Source organism: Schistocerca gregaria, chromosome 4 (assembly GCF_023897955.1).
Source record: "Schistocerca gregaria isolate iqSchGreg1 chromosome 4, iqSchGreg1.2, whole genome shotgun sequence".
Taxonomy (NCBI): domain Eukaryota; kingdom Metazoa; phylum Arthropoda; class Insecta; order Orthoptera; family Acrididae; genus Schistocerca; species Schistocerca gregaria.
In genome coordinates, this window is record NC_064923.1 from 343,716,339 (window position 1) to 343,734,493 (window position 18,155).

An 18,155-nucleotide genomic window follows, 5' to 3' on the forward strand; every position below is an offset into this window, starting at 1 on the left:
GATATTGCTGAGTGAAGACTCGCTTAAAACTCAAGAAGTATTGGCACTATTATTGGGTGTGACACAGCAAGGCATTTTAAAACGTCTCAAGGCTATGGGTATGATTCATAAAGAAGGAACTTGGGTCCCGTGTGAGCTGAAACCAAGAGACGTTGAACGGCGTTTGTGTGTTTGTGAACAGTTGCTTCAGAGGCTAAAACGGAAGGGATTTCTGCATCGCATTGTGACCAGGGACGAAAAATGAGTTCATTACGATAACCCTGAACGCAAAAGATCGTGGGGATATCCCAACCATGCTTCCACGTCGACGGCCAAACCGAATATTCACGGCTCCAAGATCATGCTCTGCATTTGGTGGGACCAGCTCTGCGGCATGTACTACGAGGTGTTAAAACCAAGTGAAACGATCACAGTTGCTCGTTATCGAACGCAATTAATGCGTTTGAGCAGAGCATTAAAAGACAAACGGCCGCACAGCGAGAGGTATGATAAAGTGATTTTGCAGCACGACAACGCTCGACCCCACGATGAAAAAGAGGTCAAAACGTACTTGGAAACGTTAAAATCGGAAGTCCTACCCAACTCGCCGTATTCTCCAGACATTGCTCCCTGTTTAGATAATAGCGCATGGCCTGGATGACCAACACTTTCGTGCGGTAGCGTTCTCGCTTCCAACGCCCGGGTTCCCGGGTTCGATTCCCGGCGGCGTCTGGGGTTTTCTCTGCCTCGTGATGACTGGGTGTTGTGTGATGTCCTTGGGTTGGTTAGGTTTAAGTAGTTCTAAGTTCTAGGGGACTGATGACCATAGATGTTAAGTCCCATAGTGCCCAGAGCCATTTGAACCATTTGACCAACACTTCCGATCTCATGAAGAAGTCACATATTGGATCGATTAGTGGATTGCTTCAAAAGATGAACAATTTTTTCGACGCGGGATTCGTACACTGCCCGAAATACGGGAGAAAGTAGTGACCAGTGATGAAACACGTTGAATGATACATGTGCAATCAATTTGTTTCATTAAAGCCTCAAAAGTTGGGGAAAAACGGCGGAAGCAAAGTTGTACAGCTTGCAATATATTCAGTTAATGATTCAATTACAGCATTCCACCACAGTTCGTCTCACACACACACACCAGCAATTTACAGCACTAATTACCGAGGCCAGTGAGGCAAGTTGGAAATGATTCGGACGTAATGAGAGTGACTACTGTTAAAGTAGACGATAACTTGCGTGATGTCTGGCAAGTAATATAAGAAAATAGTACGAGGAAACCGTTTAGGACTATAAATTGCAGTTTAATTCCGCCCTATAGACCTGAACAGGGGAATTACAGGTCAGTAATAAAGTATCCTTCACCATGAACCATGGACCCTGCCGTTGGTGGGGAGGCTAACGTGCCTCAGCGATACAGATGGCCGTACCGTAGGTGCAACCACAACGGAGGGGTATCTGTTAAAAGGCCAGACAAGCGTGTGGTTCCTGAAGAGGGGCTGCAGCCTTTTCATTAGTTGCATGGGCAACAGTCTGGGTGATTGACTGACCTGGCCTTGCAACATTAACCAAAACGGCCTTGCTGTGCTGGTACTGCGAACGGCTGAAAGCAAGGGGAAACTACAGCCGTAATCTTTCCCGAGGGCATGCAGCTTTACTGTATGGTTAAATGATGGTGGCGTCCTCTTGGGTAAAATATTCCGGAGGTAAAATAGTCCCCCATTCGGATCTCCGGGCGGGGCCTACTCAAGAGGACGTCGTTACCAGGAAAAAGAAAACTGGCGTTCTACGGATCGGAGCGTGGAATGTCAGATCCCTTAACCGGGCAGGTAGATTAGAAAATTTAAAAAGAGAATTGGATAGGTTAAAGTTAGATATAGTGGGAATTAGTGAAGTTCGGGGGCAGGAGGAACAAGACTTTTGGTCAGGTGGATACAGGGTTATAAATACAAAATCAAATAGGGTTAATGCAGGAGTAGGTTTAATAATGAATTAAAAAATAGGAGTGCGGGTAAGCTACTACAAACAGCACAGTGAACGCAATATTGTGGCCAAGATAGACATGAAGCCCACCCTTACAACAGTAGTACAAGTTTATATGCCAACTACCTCTGCAGATGATGAAGAAATTGAAGAAATGTATGACGAGATAAAAGAAATTATACAGGTAGTGAAGGGAGACGAAAATTTAATAGCCATGGGTGACTGGAATTCGAGAGTAGGAAAAGGGAGAGAAGGAAACATTGGAGGTGAATATGGATTGGGGCTATGAAATGAAAGAGGAAGCTGCGTGGTAGAGTTTTGCACACAGCATAAATTAATCTTAGCAAACACTTGGTTCAAGAATCATGAAAGAAGGTTGTATACATGGAAGAATCCTGGAGATACTAGAAGGTATCAGATAGATTATATAATGGTAAGACAGAGATTTAGGAACCAGCTTTCAAATTGTAAGACATTTCCAGGGGCAGATGTGGACTCTGACCACAATCTATTGGTTATGACCTGTAGATTAAAACTGAAGAAGCTGCAAAAAGGTGGGAATTTAAGGAGATGGGACCTGGATAAACTAAAAGAACCAGAGGTTGTACAGAGTTTCAGGGATAGCATAAGGGAACAATTGACAGGAATGGGGGAAACAAATACAGTAGAAGACGAATGGGTAACTCTGAGGGATTAAGTAGTGGAGGCAGCAGAGGATAAAGTACGTAAAAAGACAAGGACTGGTAGAAATCCTTGGGTAACAGAAGAGATACTGAATTCAATTGATGAAAGGAGAAAATATAAAAATGTAGTAAATGAAGCAGGCAAAAAGGAATACAAACGTCTCAAAAATGAGATCAACAGGAATTGCAAAATGGCTAAGCAGGGATGGCTAGAGGACAAATGTAAGGATGTAGAGGCTTATCTCACTAGGGATAAGGAAGATACTGCTTACAGGAAAATTAGGGAGGCCTTTGGAGAAAAGAGAGCCACTTAAATGAATATCAAAAGCTCACATTGAAACCCAGTGCTAAGCAAAGAAGGGAAAGCAGGAAAGTGGAAGAAGTAATATAGAGGGTCTATACAAGGGCGATGTACTTGAGGACAATATTCTGGAAATGAAAGGGGATGTAGATGAAGATGAAATGGGAGATACGATACTGCGTGAAGAGTTTGACAGAGCACTGAAAGACCAGCGTCGAAACAAGGCCCCGGGAGTAGACAACATTCCATTAGAACTACTGATGACTTTGGGAGAGCCAGTCCTGACTAAACTCTACCATCTGGTGAGCACGATGTATGAGACAGGTGAAATACCCTCAAACTTCAAGAAGAATATAATAATTCCAATCCCAAAGAAAGCAGGTGCTGACAGATGTGAAAATTAACGAACTATCAGTTTAATAAGTCACAGCAGCAAAATACTAACGCGAATTCTTTACAGACGAATAGAAAAAGTGGTAGAAGCTGACCTCGGAGAAGATCAGTTTGGATTCCTTAGAAATATTGGAACACGTGAGACAATACTGACCTTACGACTTATCTTAGAAGAAAGATTAAGGAAAGGCAAACCTACGTTCCTAGCATTTGTGGACTTAGAGAGAGCTTTTGACAATGTTGACTGGAATACTCTCTTCCAAATTCTAAAGGTGGCAGAGGTAAAATACAGGGAGCGAAAGGCTATTTACAATTTGTAAAGAAACCAGATGCCAGTTATAAGACTCGAGGGACATGAAAGGGAAGCATTGGTTCGGAAGGGAGTGAGACAGAGTTGTAGCCTATCCCCGATGTTGTTCAATCTGTATATTGAGCAAGCAGTAAAAGAAACGAAAGAAAAGTTCGGAGTAGGTATTAAAATCCCTGGAAGAGAAATAAAAACTTTGAGGTTCGCCGATGACATTGTAATTCTATCAGAGACAGCAAAGGACTTGGAAGAGCAGTTGAAGGGAATGGACAGTGTCTTGAAAGGAGAGTATAAGATGAACATCAACAAAAGCAAAACGAGGATAATGGAATGTAGTCCAATTAATTCGGGTGATGTTGAGGGAATTAGATTAGGAAATTATACACTTAAAGTAGTAAAGGAGTTTTGTTATTTGGGGAGAAAAATAAATGTTGTTGGTCGAAGTAGAGAAGATATAAAATGTAGACTGGCAACGGCAAGGAAAGCGTTTCTGAAGAAGAGAAATTTGTTAACATCGAGTATAGATTTAAGTGTCAGGAAGTCGTTTCTGAAAGTATTTGTATGGAGTGTAGCCATGTATGGAAGTGAAACATGGGCGATAAATAGTTTGGACAAGAAGAGAATAGAAGCTTTCGAAATGTGGTGCTACAGAAGAATGCCGATGATTAGAGGGGTAGATCACATAACTAATGAGGTGGTATTGAATAGGACTGGGGAGAAGAGAAATTTGTGGCACAACTTGACTAGAAGAAGGGATTGGTGGGTAGGACATATTCTGAGGCATCAAGGGATCACCAATTTAGTATTGGAGGGCAGCGTGGAGGGTAAGATTCATAGAGGGAGACCAAGAGATGAATACACTAAGCAGATTTAGAAGGATGTGGGTTGCAGTAAGTACTGGGAGATGAAGAAGCTTGCACAGGATAGGGTAGCATGGAGAGCTGCATCAAACCAGTCTCAGGACTGAAGACCACAACAACAACAAGAACAACAACAACAACAACAATAAAGTGTACGCAGCGAGTTACAAGAAACGTTGTAGCCTTGGAACTGACATAATCGAAGAGCAGGTACTAAGTCATTTTTACGGGGGTTGATCTACGAGAGTAGTTAACGAGCATTATTTTGTCAGTTCCCCACAACAGTGGCTCAATTAGATGAAGGGAGTAGTACCGAGTTACAGGGGGACGAAAGGAGCGTTCAACAGAAAAGCGTACCAACGAAACAGTGATTAACAAAGGCGAGTAGGTAGGGTCTCATATAAGATACTTCGTTGGAAGTATGGCAAGCAGGGATATGTAAGAGGTCAATTATCAGAAATGAAAGCCAGGTAGAGCAGCTGTGATAATTACTGCAAGCAGAGAGCTAATGGACTGGCGTGATCAAGAATAAAGTGAACGTACATTTGCCTTTGAAGAGTGCTGCAATGAATAATGAATCAGGCTCCACTCTGCTGTATCTAGGCAGTACAGACTCGGCAGTTGATTTTAGCGTCATGGAATCTGTAAGTGGGAGAAACTGGTAGCTGAAAACGGACAATTTTTGACGGCTAATAAATAGAGTTCAATCGTAAAACGAATTTTACAAATTAAGTGGATGGTTGGAGAGTTTTCGTGAAAGGTTGAGATAAAGGTTGTTGAAATTTTTTCACTGACGTATTTTGGGTTCATTATTGAGCGTATCTAGGACCAAAAGAGATCTACAGCCCCTCGAATTGTTATGGATTTATAGGTCAGCCCTGCAGTATCCGTTTTGTCAATTCCCTCCAGGACTAATTCAGACATTAGTCGAATCCTTAGTACGTCGTATTACGACAATTCTGCGAGCTCACGGCGACCCTACACGATATTAGACAGGTGTACAGTTTCTTTGGCTCTGCAGTGTATTTACATGTAGATGTAGATGTAGATTATGGAGGAGGTGCAGCCAGAACTTAAAACAGTGATTTGTGTTGTTCAACGCAGTAGGAGTCATGGAGCGAATTTTGGGTGTATATGTTGATCCGCAGACGGCTTGTCACACTTGTGGACAGTATTGCAGTACTCTCTGGCTGCACTAAGTAGCTACGTCCTTCTGTTTTAATACTGAGTTGTTTAAGGATCATCTGTGACATTCCATTGTATCTGTGTGGGTTGGAGAGGAGTGACGTTCATATTCCATGTATATCTTATAGCGGAATGAACAATTGGGATCCAGTGGACAATGATACATAACTGGCCATTAAAATTGCTACACCACGAAGATGACGTGCTACTGACGTGAAATTTAACCGACAGGAAGAAGATGCTGTGATATGCAAATGATTAGCCTTTCAGAGCATTCACACAAGGTTAGCGCCTGTGGCGACACCTACAACGTCCTAACATGAGGAAAGTTTCCAGCCGAATTCTCATACACAAACAGCAGTTGACCGGCGTTGCCTGGTGGAACGTTGTTGTGATACCTCGTATGAGCAGGAGAAATGCATACCACCACCTTTCCGACTTTGATAAAGGTCGGATTGCAGCCTATCGCGATTGCGGTTTATCGTATCGCGACATTTCTGCTCGCGTCGGTCGAGATCCAATCACTGTTAGCAGAATATGGAATCGGTGGGATCAGGAGGGTAATACGGAACGCCGTGCGGGATCCCAACGGCCTCATATCACTAGCAGTCGAGATGACAGGCATCCTATCTGCATGGCTGTAACAGATCGTGCAGCCACGTCTCGATCCCTGAGTCAACAGATAGGGACGTTTGCAAGACAACAACCATCTGCACGAACAGTTCGACGACGTTTGCAGCAGCATGGACTATCAGCTCGGAGGCCATGGCTGCGGTTACCCTTGACGCTGCATCACAGACACGAGCGCCTCGATGGTGAACTCAACGACGAACATGGGTGCACGAATGGCAAAACGTCATTTTTTCGGATCAATCAGGTTCTGTTTACAGCATTATGATCGTCACATCCGTGTTTGGCGACATGCATATTGGAAGCGTGTATTCGTCATCGCCATACTGTTGTATCACTCGGAGTGATCGTATGGGGTGCCACTGGTTACACGTCTCAGTCACCTCTTGTTCGCATTGACTGCAGTTTGAATAGTGCACGTTACATTTCAGATGTGTTACGACCCGTGGCTCAACCCTTCATTCGATCCCTGCGAAACCCTACATTTCAGCAGGATAATGCACGACCGCATGTTACAGGTCCCGTGCGGGCTTTTCTGGATACAGAAAATGTTCGACTGCTTCCCTGGCCAGCACATTCTCCAGATCTCTCACCAATTGAAAATGTCTGTTCAATGGTGGCCGAGCAACAGGCTCGTCACACTACGCCAGTCACTACACTTGATGAACTGTGGTATCGTGTTGAAGCTGCATGGGCAGCTGTACCTGTACACGCCATCCAAGCTCTGTTTGACTCAATTCCCAGACTATTAATGCCGTTATTACGGCCAGAGGTGGTTGTTCTGGGTACTGATTTCTTAGGATCTGTGCTCCCAAATTGCGTGAAAATGTAATGTGTAGTTAAGTATTCATTGTCCACATGGTTCTAAGTAAATTCAGATTTGTTACCGATCTGTATGTAATTTGTTAAAATGAACTTTTATTTTTCTGAAATACAACTAAACCAGTTAAACTGATTAATTAATAACTGTTCTTGCCTGTCTGAATTTTTTGAACCAGCACGATATAGTGTTAAAACAGCTGAGGGCTCATCACTGCGAGCAGCTTGTCGAAGTTGCTGTGTCATCAGGGACGTCGTCAGCTTCGTAGTTTCTATCATCATTCCTAACTTTCTTCTGTAGCGCACATAATACAGGTATAACGTGCAGTACACCTACTAACGGTATATATTGTATTCGCAGTAGAAGAAGTAATCGATTACATATATTCTATTACTTATATAAGTCATCGAATGTGTATATTCGATTACTTCTTGTATTGCAAAGAAGCAAGGATTTTCTTCCTGTACGCTATATTACCTGCAGCACATGGGTGTGGGTGGAAGCACTATACTCAGTCGAAGATTACTGGGGTTGGAGAAGGAACATTATAATCCAGTACTGAGTGTGTGGAGTGGTAGTCTTGATTTGTATGAAAGACTGCATAGTATATCAGTTGTCATGATCTTCGACTATTACTGCTGGTGAACTTTACTTCCTCAACAGCTCTACAGAATACAGCCGCTATCAGTGACCACGCGGTTGAAAGTGCCATGTCACGGATTGCGCGGCCCCTCCCGCCAGAGGTTCGAGTCCTCCCTCGCGCATGGGTGTGTGTGTTGACTTAGCATACGTTAGTTTCAGTAGTGTATAAGTCTAGGGACGGATAACCTCAGCAGTTTGGTCCCATGGGAATTCACACACATTTGAACATTTTAAAGGATACATGATTTATCGCAGAACACTGAAGAACATGTACATAATTAATTACAAAGAAAGTGATGCATTTTTTCATACGGGGAGACAGACAATTACTGAACTATACAAAAAAGAACGTAAATTAGTTACAAACTAGGGCGTCTACCCACTCTATTCAACATGTGAACGTCACTACAGATATTCACATTTCGGTCATGACATGTTCGATATGCCTGCCATCATTGGCGATGATGTGACGCAGACGAATAGGGAAATTCTGCATGACCCGCTGAAGTGTCGCAACATCGGTGTTGTCGATGACCTCCTGAATGGGTGTTTTCAGCTCAGAAGTGGTTTTGGGGTATTGGTGTATACCTTGCCTTTAATATAGCCCCGCAAAAAGGGGTCGTGCTTGTTCAGATCCGGAGAATATGGTGGCCAATCGAGGCAATGCCAATGGCTTCTGGGAACCCAAAGCCAGAATGCGGTCACCAAAGTGCTCCGCCAGGACGTCAAACACTCTCTTTCTTCGATGAAGCCGAGACCCGTTTTGCGCTAAGCACAGGGTCACTTTGGTAAAGGGGACGAAATAATCTTCCAAAAACTTCACGTAGTGCCGAGGAATATCGCGCCGATTATTCCTTGACTGGACATTGCACACCAAGTAGTCACCCGTTGAGAGTGAAGAGGCATCTCGATTGCGAGATGCGGGTTCTCAGGCCCTCAGATACGCCAATTTTGCTCATTGACGAACCTATCCAAATGAAAGTGGGCTTCGTCTCTGAACTAAACCATACAACGCATACCAATGGCCATCATGCCCCGCGGACAACCGTGCAGTTTGAACGTCCTAACACAAACCGTTCGGAAGTTATGACGATTTTATTTCATATAGTTCAATAATATTGTCGTATTCTATGTACAGAATCGAAAAAAAAAACGTGTATATAAAAATGTCAGTTCCTATTCATAAACTACCAGGCAGTGTAACTATAAGAGATATTGATAGTAGATCTCTTAAAGGAAATTGTTGTGTAACTTCTGATTTTATTCTCAAGAGTGCTTAGTTCTCACGTTCAAACTCACTGATCTCGACTGCAATCTAAATGCTTTTTCAGAAGTGAATGTGGGAACAATACAGTTGCTTAAGGGAGGACTGCTTTAAAATTGTGAATACATTCTTACTTTTGAAATACATGAAGGGTATGATTGTAGTCATTACATTGAAGTATTCGTGTTTCAACATTAAAAACTTGTTGATTGTTATATAAAGTATGTGTTATCCATATCATATAAAGTTTCCCGCAAAAAACAGTTCACAGGCATTTCGATTTTATCAAGGCAGATACAGCGGTCAAAACTTGTCTAACGGAGTTTGCTCAAATAGTTACTCAGACTGTAACTACTTACTGTTGGTACTGTAAAAAGTGTTGAAGATGAAGCTAATCTGTTTCCGCTGTGGGTAAGAGCAGAGAGCGTAATCTACAGTATTTTTTCCCTTCATTCCCTCCGCAATATGTTGTAATGTTGTTGTCTCCTTGTAGTAAGCATTACTTGGAAATGATATTTACTGATGATGATGAAGCAGATGTGGAAATATCTTATGTAATTTCCGATACTGCGTGCACAAATATTAAGATTTTAAATTTAATTCTGATGTAGAGATAGAAAGACAGGAAATTTACTGTGTTACGTAAATCAGGGAGATGATGTGGCAAATGTGGAAACACTGTGCACACACACACACACACACACACACACACACACATGTCAGGTGAAATGTATGAGGAGAAAGCAAATCATTTACAGAAATGGAATTTTGTGCACCGTGTGTGATTTTGTATGTATGTGTGTGTGTGTGTGTGTGTGTGTGTGTGTGTGTGTGTGTGTGTGATGGCGCCAGTTTACACAATTCAGTGGCAACAACTTTTAACATGACGCCGTTTACCGCAAACATCTTTAAGCATGATATCAATTCAATTGAAGCTTACATTTTTCTTTCCGGAAATAGAGGATATTATCTATCTATGCGCTTGTTTTACACGACTGAAATGAAATTTTAGTAATTTCACAGCTACATTCTAATTAGCTGCTCCGTTTTGATATCCAGTAAATAACGCACGAGATTAGCTGCCTCATTTTTAGTACTACACCTTTATTCACTGTTAAAGAGGAGTGGAGCGGGAATAGGGCATGGGAGGGGCGTGTGTTAAGAAACACAACTGGGCCAAATCCACCATCTTGGATTTTTAAACTGAACTGAGAGAACTGGTTGAAAGAGAATAACCGAAGTTGTAGCTGAGACACCAGCAACTTTTCATTAGAAGTTAAGAGTTCAGCAAAGCGATTCGAGTAGAGCAGTCTGTTGAACAGCTGCAGGGACGCCGAGAAGTCACAAGCACCGTTGTACAATTGAGCAAAACAAAGGCGTTCTCATTACAAACGAGCGCCTTAGTTGTTGGGTGGCTGCTCTCTTCACAACTCATGAATTCAAGCAGCATGAGAAAGAAGTTGGCGTTCTCTGGCTACCCGCCAGCAGCCAAAAGATCGAATGTTTCGCCCTACACAAAGAAAGGGTGGTTTAGTTACGCAGCATTAGTCGTTCATGGGGTGAGATTGCAAACTGAGTCCACCAATGACAAAGACAATACGAGAGTAAATTGAGGGCCCCGCATGACGGATTAAGGGAGATCAGAAACAAAACTAAAATACGGGAAGGAACAGTGATGGAGCATTGAGTAGACAGATAGTCATTGAGAGACAGGTATCAGATAGATGGATAAATCAATAAATGAATAATCAAAGAACAATGCACAGAGAGGAATCAGACAGGCTGAGGAGCAATGTGTTTGTCCTATGGACAGTCATGAGGCTCAATGAGATTCTCAGTCCAGTGTGATCCTCACTCCAGTGTTTTTCATCACTTTGTGACATACTCGTATTCACTCCATATCCCAATACTATACGAACGCAAACTCTGCGAAATAACGCAGACGATAGTAGCCAAAATCAAAGGCACAGATGTCTCCCAGTTGAAAGATCTTGCTGAGCACCGTGAACGGCAAGTAAAATATTTAATGGCAACAGTGCTATTTAGGCGTAGAACGTATCATCAGTGACCCATATTTTACCTGAGCAGTCCGATGTTTTCATTGTGTGACAGTAGCGCCCAATATGAGCAGTAAGTGCGCCCGTTTAATATTTCAAAGCTTTAAGAAGTACGCATGGCAACCTGTGTATTTTGAGAGCTACGTTAGTTTTGACATCATAAAGATTTTATAATTGAAACGTCCATCACCTGTTATTGACATGAATGATATATGCCACTGACACGCCATAACATCACTGTGGTAAATAAATGTTTTATATACAGCTCATGGTGTACAGTAAGATGTCTTTTAAAAATCCTCTAAGCTGCCACATACGCTTACATGCTAAACTGATTCCATCATGTGGTGACATGAAATAGTTCGTTACACCTCAGCCCTACTTGCCCAGTCAAATCAACCTGGAAATTTGTTTTTGCATTAGTATACAATAAACGTAAATGTTGCCATGTTTCAAATCGTTAATCGGTTCGTTTCATTGTGACTTGATTCGCGTACATAAAGTTTCCATCCTTTGTGAGACCGCTCTATTTGTTACTTCTCAGATTGAGTATTTACTACATTTCTGGCAAACAGCGTGGAACCTCTGTCTTTTCAACAGTTAAATTTGAGTTCAATACATTTTTGGCATCTTGCATGGGGCCATTTAGTATTACTTTCCATGTTTCAATATCAATTTTTATTACACAACAATATCTACTGTGTACCATAGTTAAGGATGATGCAGAAAATCTGCGAAGAACGTCCTAAAATGCATTCATGTATACAAAAGTGCTTATGGATTTCGAGCCTTGGATGGCTGAATACAGAAGAATATGCATACTAGCGAGTGAGACACTATGTTCAGATTCTAGTTTCATTTCATGAATTTGAACTTTCATGTGTACATTCTGAGACAAAAAACCACGCACCACGAAGGAATTATCCGAATGATACTGAGATCGGTACCACATGTACAGACAAACAAATGATTACAATTTCAGAAAAATTGGCAGAATTATTCAAGAGAAACAGCTTCACAAATTGAGCAAGTCAATACATTGGTCCAACGCTGGTCATTAAGCAAGCAGATATTCGGTTCAGCATCGATTGACAGACTTGTTGGATGTCTTCCTGAGAATATCGCACCAAATTCTGTCCAATTGACGCTTTAGATCGTCGAAATCCCGAGGTGGTTGGAGGGCCTGTCCACAATGCTACAAAATCTCTCAATTGGCCAAGGCAGTATATGGTAAGCACAATGACAAGCAGGAGAAAGACTCACCGCGTGCAGGCGGCATTATCTTGCTGAAATGTGAAACCAAGGCGACCTGCTATGAGAAGCAGCAAAAAGGGGCGTAAAATATCGCCGACATACCGCTGCGCTTAAGGGTCCCACGGATGACAGCAGAGGGTCCTACTAGGAAAATAAATGACACCCCAAACCAAAATTCCTGGTTGTCAGGTTGTATGGCGGGCGACAGTAGGTTGGTATCCCACCTGTCTCCAGGGCATCTCCAGACACGTCTTCACTGACCACTGGAACAACACATATGACAATTTGTGCCAGACCAGGACTTGAACCTGAATATTCCATTTACTGCGAGTTCTCACCTTAACCACTTCGGTTTGCAATCCATACTCCCCTGCCCTGACACAAAGCCCCATATATCACACTGTCTACGTCCGTATATCGTAGTCCACTAAATTCATCTCGTAATACTTGCAACATTACTCAGATTTCCGTACCAAGGAGAAAAAGACAACAAGGATGGACAGTAACGTTGTTATCGCCTAGGCAGGGCGTGCGTGCATACCTGGAATGGTTAAGGTGACTGCTTGCAATAAATGCGATATCTGGGTTTGAGTCCCAGTCCAGCATATATTTTCATATATCGCTGTTGGGTAGTAGCTCCATACTTAAACAAGCTGACGTCAAGGAAATTGCAGTGAGCAAATTAATTTTATAAAGTATAAGTTAAGTCAGAAGTCTTAGTATTCAAACCACATCTACTTTTTAAAATCTCATAGAATAATAATATTACAATAACAGTGGAAAGTATATTTTATGCTGAAGACTTGAATACTTTGTGAAATAATAATTTTATTTTTCTGTGTATTTCAAGTATTTTTGCGTGTGTTTGTGTGTGTGTGTGTGTGTGTGTGTGTGTGTGTGTGTGTGTGTGTGTGTTTGTGTGTCTATCTGTTGGATATATGATATATTTTACTTTTGTTCCAAAGACTATATTTTCGAGATTACTGGGTAGTAGATCTGTACTCAAACAGCTGATGCCAAGGACTTTGCTGTCATTAAATTCATTTCGAAATATATTGCACAATTCTGGCATCAGACGTGTCTGTTCTGTGGGACATTCACGTAAACTTTTAAGTGAAACAGATGACCAAAGTTCAACTTTTTATTCAAGTAGAATGGACCTTCAAATTAAATATTACCCAAACTAAATATTCTATTTAGCTTATTAAATTACATATTGGCATTACTGAAATTCGTTGTATTTTAGTAGATGTCCATAGTTCAATCTCCGCACCATACAATGAATTCAGGTATATACAAAAAAAGTGTTCTGTAAAGCAGAAAAACACACATGTGCACTTCATCTTGCACATGTTGACGAGAACTAACAAAGCAAACTACGTTCTGTATTGACAACATTGTAGCTCACAAAAAATAGTTTTAGTTAGTTCAGCATTGATTTATATTCCTTCCAAGGCCTCCAATACATTTAGCGTAGTAGCATGATCAGAATGCCTACCACCAGAAAATACTTTTTGTTAATACTTCAGACAGCGATTTTCCAACAGCAACCTCTGGGATAGTGGAGCTGCTGAAACGTGTTTCCCTCATAATATCTTCGTCTTATCCAATTTCGCTTCAATCGGCAACTTAGCAAGAATTTGGGTCACCGTAGACGGCTCATCGTTATTCACTTAAGCACCTCCTTCTCTTTTAGTAAGAATTAAAGTTCACAAACACAGTTTACCATTATGCAGCTGAATCTTTCACTTTATTTTCCGTTACCATTGTAAACCTGAAGCAGTAACCTATTATTCTGGTAGCATCTGTTTAACATACATTATTTCTTTATAATGCAAATTACTGTCTACCATATCCGAAGCTAGTAAAAAAGGCAATCACTCCACAAACTCATTTAAATTACTCCCACCGTAAACGTCATGTGCATTTTCCTTCTGCCCTATATCAACATGTATGTCATCATCTCTTAAAAATGATCTGCCACTTCTGTATAATGCAGGTTTAACGATTTTGATGAATTTATAATACATGTCCGAATTTAGAGATAGCTTTCATCATGAGTGTAGCAGCCTCAGAATATTTCTTTGTGATTCTCCTTCCAACATCATCAACATCGTCCCTTTTATATTCTACATCTACATATACATGGATACTCTGCAAATCATATTTAAGTGCCTGCCAGAGGGTTCATCGAACCACCTTTACAATTTTCTATTATTCCAATTTCGTATAGCGCATGGAAGGAATGAACACCTTGAAAGAATATTTATCGTTAATGCAGTAAATGATCCACACAGTGGACACCAACTGAAAAAGCTACTCCTTGTATTTCAGATCCAAACTGCCATAATAAAATGGGAAGGAACTGTTAATTATAACTCAGGGAGAAGTCTAATTGACAATCAATTTATTCGTCTTAAATATGACAGGGCAACAAAATCGTTAAAGAAACATCACACAAAAATTTTTGTTTAATAGACGCCTTTCTAACATGTGATCTATGGTGGACAAAGTGATCTGCTGGGGATCGACACACGACACTAATCAGAAAACTACTCGTTCTATCTGACTTCATACACGTGAATCCAGGTTATGGACCAAATTATGCCAACACCAAGCATCTACATTCTACCACACAAAAAAGAAGAAAAATATGGTTCGAAAGAACAGGGTGCTGAGAAATATATATTATAGCCCTGTGTCGCAGCAGCGAATACCTTACCTCCTGCTGGTCAAGGCAGCACACCACGATGCGTTCGTCGACTGAAGTCATGGATGGCGGAAATCTGTTATTAAATGCGCGTTCCCGAAAAATGCAAGCACGTGGTCTCCCATTCAGTTAATACAGAATGCAGGTACTTCTCTATGAGCTTCTGAAACCCTGATGGATTCTAGTGTGCAGGTGTATCCGTTTGCTGGTCTGCCAAACCAATTTGACTCTGTGCCATGACTTTGCGTGTCGGAATATGTCAAATTTTTAGACGGCCAACTCAAGACAAATACGTACACACTCGCGTCACTCGTTGTGACGGTGATGATATAAGCAGTACCTCTGATGGTTCAGAAGGTGACTGGCACAGGCTCTAAGGCGCACACTAGCAAAAGGACACAAGTCTCACCATTTAGGTAGAGGCCTGCAGTTCTTTACTAGCGAAGCGCCAGTACAAGAGACTTGTACCAGAGATATCCTTCTTCCTTTCTCACCGCTTCCTCTTCAGATCGGTTCCAAAAGCACATTTTTCTTTTCTGACTTCCCCCACTTTCGCACGTGCCAATCACGAGCTGGAGCCCAACATTCTAACCTCAGAGAATGGTCTTGGCACTGCAAACCGATTTGACAAGTTAATTGGCAGAAAACGGAAAAAAGATTCAGCTTCATGGCCTCTTTCCCACGCGTTTGCCATACCTTTTACTAACACAATACAAAGTGGAAGCACAGCCCTCCATAAACAGCTTGTTATCTCCCCTGTTGCATCCATTTCTACGTTTCCAAAGAATGGCCATAAACTCGCCACAAGCCCAGTACATTCACAATCATGTTTTGAAACAGCGTCTGGACGTCTGGAAGCCAGTTTCCCTGGCCGATTCTCGGAATGTTTACATTTCTTTCGGCGGCTTCCTCCCTAACACGGGCCCATTCTCTGCTTTATTCCCTGCCTACAATGCGCTTTCCGGTGCATCGGCGACTTCTCGGCGATAGGCTGTATACCTGGACGTCTGCTCTGTCCGGCGCCAACATAATGTGTTTTCCACAATGCGACCACGGCACAAGGACATCTAGAAATGTCTCCTCATCTTTTCCCAGAAAAAAAGCGCTTCGTCGGCCCACCAATGCCGTGCTTTAGCTGCAGTCGTTTAAGTCGGCACCCAGTTCCTTTGAACGCAGGTAAAGCTTTCTGTACTTCCTTTCCTCGAGCACACAAACAAGACCATAAACTACTGCCCACCATTTCATCATAATGTATGAAGTCAAATCGCAGTAAAGATCATATTCCCTATGCACACGAAGTGGCATAACATCGAATCAGAAGTGAGCGTGCCCTGAAATCTCTCAACCTGATTTCCCTTATTTTATCACGGTGATTATTTCTACCTATGTAGGCTGGTGTCAACAACATATTTTCGCATTCTAAGGGGAAAGTTGGTGATTGGAATTTCGTGACAAGAACCTGCTGCAACGAAAAACGCCTTTCTTTTAATGATGTCCATCCCAAATCCTGTATCATTTCAGTGACTCTCTCTCCTCTATTTCGCGATAATACAAAACGTTCTGCCATTCTTTGAACTTTTTCGATGTATTCCCCGATTCCATCTTGTAAGGATCCCACACTCCACAGCAGTATTCTAACAGAGGACGGACAACCGTAGTGTAGGCAGGTCTACTTAGTAGATCTGTTACATTTTCTGAGTGTCCTGCCATTAAAACGCAGTCTTTGATTAGCCTTCCCCACAACATTTTCAATGTCTTCCTTCCAATTTAAGTTGTTCGTAATTGTAATTCCTAGGTAATTAGTTGAATTTACAGCCTTTAGATTGGACTGATTTATCGTGTAACCGAAGTGTAAAGCACAAAAATGGATGACCTCACACTTTTCGTTATTTAGGGCCAACTGCCAATTTTCACACAATTTAGATATCTTTGCTGAATGATTTTGCATTTTTTTAAATCTTGTGATGACCTTATTAGTCGATAAACGACAGTGTCATGTGCACACAACCTAAGACAGCTGCTCATATTGTCTCCCAAATCGTTTATATAGTAAAGGAACAGCAGAGGGCCTATAACACTACCTTGGGAAACGCCAGAAATCACTTTTGTTTTACTCTATGACATTCCGCCAATTAATACGAATTGTGATCTACCTGACAGAAGATCACAAATCCAGTCACGTAACTGAGACGATAATCCACAAGCACGCAATTTCACTACAAGCCGCTTGTGTGGTACAGTGTTAAAGGCCTACTGAAAATCCAGAAACACGGAATCGGTCCAAAATCCCTTGTCAATAGCACTCAACATTTCATGCGAATAAAGAGCAATTTGTGTTTCACAAGAACGATGTTTTCTAAAGCCATGTTGAATGTGTACCAACAGACCATTTTCTTCGAGGTAATTCATAATGTTCGAACACAATACATGTTCCAAAATTCTGCTGCATAACGACGTTAACGATATGGGCCTGTAATTTAGTGAATTACTCCTACTACTTTCCTTGAATATTGGAGTGAGCTGTACGACTTTCCAGTCATTGGGTACGGATCTTTCGTCGAGCGGATTGTTGTATATGATTGTGAAGTACACAGCTAATACATCAGCAAACTCTGAAGGGAACCTAATTGGTATACGGTCTGGACCAATGGTCTTGCTTTTATTAAGTGATTTAAGTTGCTTCACCACTCCAAGAACATTTAATTCTACATTACTGAAGCTGTCAGCTGTTCATGATTCGAATTCTGGAATACTTACTTCGTCTTCTTTCGTGAATCCATTTCTGAAGGCTGTGTTAGTAACTGTACTTTGGCAGCACTATCTTCGATAGTATCCCCATTGCTATCGCCCAGAGAAGATATTGATAGTTTCTTGCCACTAACATACGTCACATACGACCAGAATTTCTTTGTATTTTCTACGAGGTTTCAAGACAAAGTTTAGTTGTGGGAAATGTTATAAGCATCTCGCATTGAAGTCAGCGCTAAAGTTCGAACTTAAGTAAAAGATCGCCAATCTTGGGGATTTTGCGTCTGTTTAAATTTGGCATGTGTCTTTCGTTGTTTCTGCAAC